Source organism: Nicotiana sylvestris, chromosome 8, assembly GCF_000393655.2.
Source record: "Nicotiana sylvestris chromosome 8, ASM39365v2, whole genome shotgun sequence".
NCBI lineage: Eukaryota > Viridiplantae > Streptophyta > Magnoliopsida > Solanales > Solanaceae > Nicotiana > Nicotiana sylvestris.
In genome coordinates, this window is record NC_091064.1 from 47,594,322 (window position 1) to 47,601,577 (window position 7,256).

A 7,256-nucleotide genomic window follows, 5' to 3' on the forward strand; every position below is an offset into this window, starting at 1 on the left:
CCAAATCTGAATGACACCGAACTGGTTAATTTAGGAACTCCTGAAGAAATCCGGAAAACCAAAATAAGCATTCACACGGACAAGAAAACGCGAGAGGCGATAATGATGACATGCCGGGACTAGGCGTTGAATTTAAAGACGTGTTTGCTTGGTCATATGATGACATGCCGGGACTAGGCGTTGATCTAGTGGTTCATAAATTGCCGATTCATCCTGATTGTCCTCCGGTTCAACAAAAGCAACGAAAGTTCAAAACTGAGGTCAGTGACAAGATTAAAGAGGAGATTACCAAAAAATTGAAAACGGGAGTGATTCGGGTAGTCCAATATACAACTTGGTTGGCAAACGTGGTTGCAGTACCGAAAAAGGACGGGAAAACTCGGGTATGTGTAGATTACCGAGATCTGAACAGAGCAAGTCCTAAAGATAATTTCCCGCTGCCCAACATCCACATCCTCGTTGATAATTGCGCCAAACACGAGATACAGTCTTTCGTAGATTGTTACGCTGGGTATCATCAGGTATTGATGGATGAAGAGGACGCCGAGAAAACTGCCTTCACCACGCCTTGGGGCACCTACTGTTATCGGGTCATGCCATTTGGTTTGAAGAATGCTGGGGCTACTTACATGAGGGCCATGACTGCCATTTTTCATGACATGATGCATCAGGAAATAGAGGTGTACGTGGACGACGTGATAGTCAAGTCCAGGACGCAGGATAATCACATCCAAGACTTGAGGAAATTCTTCGAGAGATTAAGGAAGTATGACTTGAAGCTGAACCCAGCCAAATGCGCTTTCGGAGTTCCGTCGGGCAAACTTTTGGGCTTCATCGTAAGCAGGAGAGGTATCGAGCTAGATCCAACTAAGATAAAATCCATCAGAGATCTGCCTCCCCCGAGAACAAAGAAAGACGTGATGAGTCTGTTGGGCAGGTTGAACTACATCAGTCGGTTTATTGCCCAGCTGACAAGCACGTGTGAGCCCATATTCAAGCTGTTAAGGAAAGATGCGGCGATTAAATGGACAACTGAGTGTCAAGAAGCCTTTGATAAAGTCAAAGAATACCTTTCGAATCCCCCAGTCTTGGTCCCTCCAGAACCGGGGAGGCCACTTTTCTTGTATCTGACAGTCTTGGAGAACTCTTTCGGTTGCGTCCTCGGGCAACACGACGTAACCGGAAAGAAAGAGCAAGCAATCTACTACTTGAGCAAGAAATTCACCGGCTACGAGGCCAAATACACTCTGCTGGAAAGGACATGTTGCGCTCTCACGTGGGTTGCTCAAAAGCTGAGACATTATCTCCAAGCCCACACTACGTTCCTCATAAGCAGGTTGGATCCTTTAAAGTATATATTTCAGAAACCAATGCCTACTGGGAGACTGGCTAAGTAGCAAATCTTGCTTACTGAATTCGACATAGTCTATGTCACTCGCACGGCAATGAAAGCCCAGGCGTTAGCAGATCACTTGGTCGAAAATCCGGTCGATGAGGAATACCAGCCATTGGATACCTACTTTCCAGATGAAGAAGTAAACACCGTAGAAGTGGTCTCGGAGGAAGCTCATGTTTGGAAGATGTTCTTTGATGGAGCCGTGAACGCCAAGGGTGTAGGGATTGGGGCAATTTTGATCTCGCCTTCTGGTCAGCATTATCCCGCCACAGCTAGACTTCGTTTCTTTTGCACAAATAATACAGCTGAGTATGAAGCCTGCATCATGGGCATGCATATGGCAATCGATCAGGATGTCGAAGACTTACTGATTATGGGAGATTCTGACCTGATTATCCGGCAAGCTCAAGGCGAATGGGAAACTCGGGATGTCAAACTTATCCCTTACCGACAGCATGTGGAGGACCTCGGCAAGCGCTTTACATCAATAGAGTTCAGGTATATCCCGAGGTGTCACAATGAACTGGCGGACGCACTTGCTACTCTGGCTTCAATGCTACCCTACCCGGGCAACGCCCACGTCGATCCTTTGGAAATCCAAATCAAGGAAAGACACGGTTACTGCAATGTAATCGAGGCGGGATCAAATACGCAGCCTTGGTACCATGACATCAAGAGGTTCTTGAAAACGCAAGAATACCCCGAGCATGCTACTGGAGATCAAAAGAGGACCATTAGGCGACATGCAAGTGGTTTCTTTCTGAGCGGTGAATTGTTGTACAAAAGAACCCCGGACCTCAACCTCCTAAGATGTGTCGACGTTGAGGAGGCGAGAAAGATCATGCACGAAGTACACGCAGGTGTGTGCGGACCTCACATGAACGGGTATGTCTTAGCAAAGAAAATCCTTCGAGCAGGTTATTAATGGATAACCATGGAAAAGGACTGCTTTAGTTTCGTTCGGAAGTGTCATCAGTGTCAGGTGCACGGTGATTTGATTCATGCACCTCCCACCGAGCTGCATCCCATGTCTACACCTTGGCCATTTGTCGCCTGGGGCATGGATGTCATTGGACCAATTGAACCAAAGGCTTCGAATGGACACAGGTTTATACTGGTTGCCATTGATTACTTCACAAAATGGGTAGAGGCTGTCACTCTCAAGTCAGTCACTAAAAAAGGTGTAGTGGTTTTTGTACACTCAAATCTTATCTGTCGTTTCGGTATTCCTGCGACTATCATTACAGATAACACAGCAAACTTGAACAGTCACTTAATGGGAGATGTATGCGAGCAATTCAAGATAACGCATAAGAATTCTACTCCTTATCGGCCAAAGGCCAATGGTGCTGTAGAAGCGGCAAACAAAAACATCAAGAAGATTTTGAGGAAAACCATCCAAAGTTCCCGACAGCGGCATGAGCAGTTACCATTTGCATTGTTGGGGTATTGCACTACGGTACGCACATCAGTAGGAGCGACTCCTTATCTTCTGGTTTATGGGACCGAGGCTGTAATACCGGCAGAGGTAGAAATTCCTTCGCTTCGAACCATTGTCGAAGCAGAAATCGAAGACAGCGAGTGGGTCAAGACTCGGTTAGAGCAATTGACTTTGATTGATGAAAAGCGAATGGCCGCGGTTTGTCACGGACAGTTGTACCAACGAAGAATGGCCCGCGCTTACAACAAGAAAGTCCGACCCAGGAATTTCGAAGTAGGTCAGCTGGTACTGAGGCGTATTCTGCCACATCACGAGGAAGCGAAAGGGAAATTTGCTCCAAATTGGAAAGGCCCATACATCATAAGGAAGATATTGCCGAGAGGAGCATTGTATCTAGGTGATATCGAAGGAAATGATCCCGAAACAGCAGTAAATGCAGATGCAGTCAAGAGATACTACGTCTGAATTATACTCCAGTGGTCTTGACACATTTGAAATTGACGAAGGTTTTACTCCCTACTACCCCCAAACACTACCAATTCTCTCTACAAGCCATTTGAGCCGGTCACATCCCTTCGGCGACCATTAAAAAAAAAATTTGATTGAGGCCTGAACTACGTTTAACTTGATTCCGAAAGGATACGTAGGCAGCCTCTCCCTGAGGTTCAGTCACACCAACAATAAAATCCCATTCACCCTGAAATTGAAACCAGGGTGCATTGAGCAGTTTAGAAGTTAGTATCATCTACCTCTCTTTACCAAGCACAAGCCTTCAAATCAATTACCAAAGGTAGCGGGAAACCAATAAGCGTCACAAATGGAGACCGACACACTCTGAATTGAGAAAGATAAAATGAGAGAGTCTCGTCGGTGAAAACCTTCAGGCACCACGAGGCGACGGGAGTAGAGAAACCAAAATGAGAGAGAGCTTGTTTAGTAAAAACTCACCAAAGAGTGCTATCAAGCGATGACAGGAAGAGAAATGAGAGAGGTCAGCCAGCGAAAACCCGCAAAGGGCGCTATTGGCCGAAAAGAATGACTCCACCCCAAGGAGGTCTCGGAAAAGTTCCACCGGTTTGGAATCACAGATCCGTTCTGGTTCAGGGAGACGCAAGTTCATGGAAGGTCAGGCGTCCAGTCCAAAGAGCATTTCATGTCATTTAAAGCCAGCATTATCTTCCTCAGATAAGTCTTTCTCGTCCCAAAAGGGACACTCCCTTCCTGAAATTTGTTTTCTCCTTTCTTTGTTTCTCTTCGAATCCCTTTTATGTTTTAACCCCAAGTTCAGGATACACCGGAAAGGGCAGGTGGCAGGTTTGTTTTCACGGAATTCCGTTTCATGAAGGAAAACACCCCGTTTCGTTGGTACGTCTGTCCAAACTTGATGAATCACGATGTTTGATGGCGTTCGAAGTAAAGAGGAAAAAGAGAAATTTCCCCCAGCAAGTCCGCCTTCGGACGAATCCCCACAGAGTCTCCCCTTGTACAATCCCCCACAGAGTCTCCCCGATATATATAAAAAAAAAAATCCCTGTTGGAATTTCCCCAGCACATCCCCAGCGAGTCCCTTTGTAAAAATTCCCCAACAAGCTTACCCCAACAAATCCTAGAAAGCCCGCTTCGAAACAAATCCCCAGCATGCCCCATTGTACAAAAATCCACACAAAGAATCCACTTTGTAAATATTCCCCCACAGAGCTTCCTTTTGTACAAATCCCCGCAGAATACCTCCAATAAAATCCCCGTTGAGAACCTCCAAGCAAAACGGGACAAAAAAGAGAGAAAAGAAAAAAAGAGCCTTACGGGGCAAATCATCACAAAATCTGGAAATAAAAGCCTGAGCAGTCTAAAGGGTTTCGACATATGAATCAAATCAATGGCGGGACTTCGCAACAGAAATGAAGACGCAACAAAGCAACCGGGAACGATCAAGGTCACCAAACCGACCGTCATTTCTGAACTAACAATTGTTCTTTGTCTGAAAAGTTGAAACAGGTTTAATCCAAGACAACCGTGCAAGAAGCAGGTATCGCCCAAAGAAGAAGGTACATGGGTACAAGAAATATTTTGGCAATAAGAAATTCACTCGAAAGGTAAGATTCCACGAAACTCCCTTTTATCTTCTACTAAAACAAGAAAATTCAAAAAAAAAGAGGTCAGTTGTTGTTCTCGAATTCTGTCCCCAGCCAGTCAGCATTAGGTTTTTAAACCCTAAACTGAATTTTTCCTTTAGTCAGCATTAGGGTTTTAAACCCTAAACTGAACTTTTTTCCATTCAGCCAACATTAGGGTTTTAAACCCTAAACTGAGCTTTTTCATGCAATCAGCATTAGGGTTTTAAACCCTAAACTGAACTTTTTTCCATTCAGCCAGCATTAGGGTTTTAAACCCTAAACTAAGCTTTTTCATGCAATCAGCATTAGGGTTTTAAACCCTAAACTGAACTTTTTTCCATTCATCCAGCATTAGGGTTTTAAACCCTAAACTGATCTTTTCCATTCAGCCAGCATTAGGGTTTTAAACCCTAAACTGAGCTTTTCCATGCAGTCAGCATTAGGGTTTTAAACCCTAAACTGAATTTTTCCTTTAGTCAGCATTAGAGTTTTAAACCCTAAACTGAACTTTTTCCATTCAGCCAGCATTAGGGTTTTAAACCCTAAACTGAGCTTTTCCATGCAGTCAGCATTAGGGTTTTAAACCCTAAACTGAATTTTTCCTTTAGTCAGCATTAGGGTTTTAAACCCTAAACTGAACTTTTTTCCATTCAGCCAGCATTAGGGTTTTAAACCCTAAACTGAGCTTTTCCATGCAGTCAGCATTAGGGTTTTAAACCCTAAACTGAATTTTTCCTTTAGTCAGCATTAGGGTTTTAAACCCTAAACTGAACTTTTTCCCATTCAGCCAGCATTACGGTTTTAACCCCTAAACTGAGCTTTTCCATGCAGTCAGCATTAGGGTTTTAAACCCTAAACTGAATTTTTCCTCTAGTCAGCATTAGGGTTTTAAACCCTAAACTGAACTTTTTTCCATTCAGTCAGCATTAGGGTTTTCAAACCCTAAACTGAGCTTTTCTGTGCAGTCAGCATTAGGGTTTTAAACCATAAACTGAATTTTTCCTTTAGTCAGCATTAGGGTTTTAAACCCTAAACTGAACTTTTTCCCATTCAGCCAGCATTAGGGTTTTAAACCCTAAACTGAGCTTTTCAATGCAATCAGCATTAGGGTTTTAAACCCTAAACTGAATTTTTCCTTTAGTCAGCATTAGGGTTTTAAACCCTAAACTGAATTTTTTTCCATTCAGTCAGCATTAGGGTTTTAAACCCTAAACTGAGCTTTTCCATGCAATCAGCATTAGGGTTTTAAACCCTAAACTGAATTTTTTCTTTAGTCAGCATTAGGGTTTTAAACCCTAAACTGAACTTTTTCCATTCAGCCAGCATTAGGGTTTTAAACCCTAAACTGAGCTTTTCCATGAAGTCAGCTTTAGGGTTTTAAACCCTAAGCTGAATTTTTCCTTTAGTCAGCATTAGGGTTTTAAACCCTAAGCTGAATTTTTCCTTTAGTCAGCATTAGGGTTTTAAACCCTAAACTGAACTTTTTTCCATTCAGCCAGCATTAGGGTTTTAAACCCTAAACTGAGTTTTTCCATGCAGTCAGCATTAGGGTTTTAAACCCTAAACTGAATTTTTTCCTTTAGTCAGCATTAGGGTTTTAAACCCTAAACTGAACTTTTTCCATTCAGCCAGCATTAGGTTTTTAAACCCTAAACTGAGCTTTTCCATGCAGTCAGCATTAGCGTTTTAAACCCTAAACTGAATTTTTCCTTTAGCCAGTATTAGGGTTTTAAACCTTAAACTGAATTTTTCCTTTAGTCAGCATTAGGGTTTTAAACCCTAAACTGAACTTTTTCCATTAAGCCAGCATTAGGGTTTTAAACCCTAAACTCAGCTTTTCCATGCAGTCAGTATTAGGGTTTTAAACCCTAAATTGAATTTTTTCTTTCAGCCAGCATTATGGTTTTAAACCCTAAACTTAGCTTTTCCATGCAGTCAGCATTAGGGTTTTAAACCCTAAACTGAATTTTTCCTTTAGTCAGCATTAGGGTTTTAAACCTTAAACTGAACTTTTTCCATTCAGCCAGCGTTAGGGTTTTAAACCCTAAACTGAGCTTTTCCATGCAGTCAGCATTAGGGTTTTAAACCCTAAACTGAATTTTTCCTTTCAGCCGGCATTAGGGTTTTAAACCCTAAACTGAGCTCTTCCATGCAGTCAGCATTAGGGTTTTAAACCCTAAACTGAATTTTTCCTTTAGTCAGCATTAGGGTTTTAAACTCTAAACTGAACTTTTTCCTTTAGTCAGCATTAGGGTTTTAAACCCTAAACTGAACTTTTTCCATTCAGCCAGCATTAGGGTTTTAA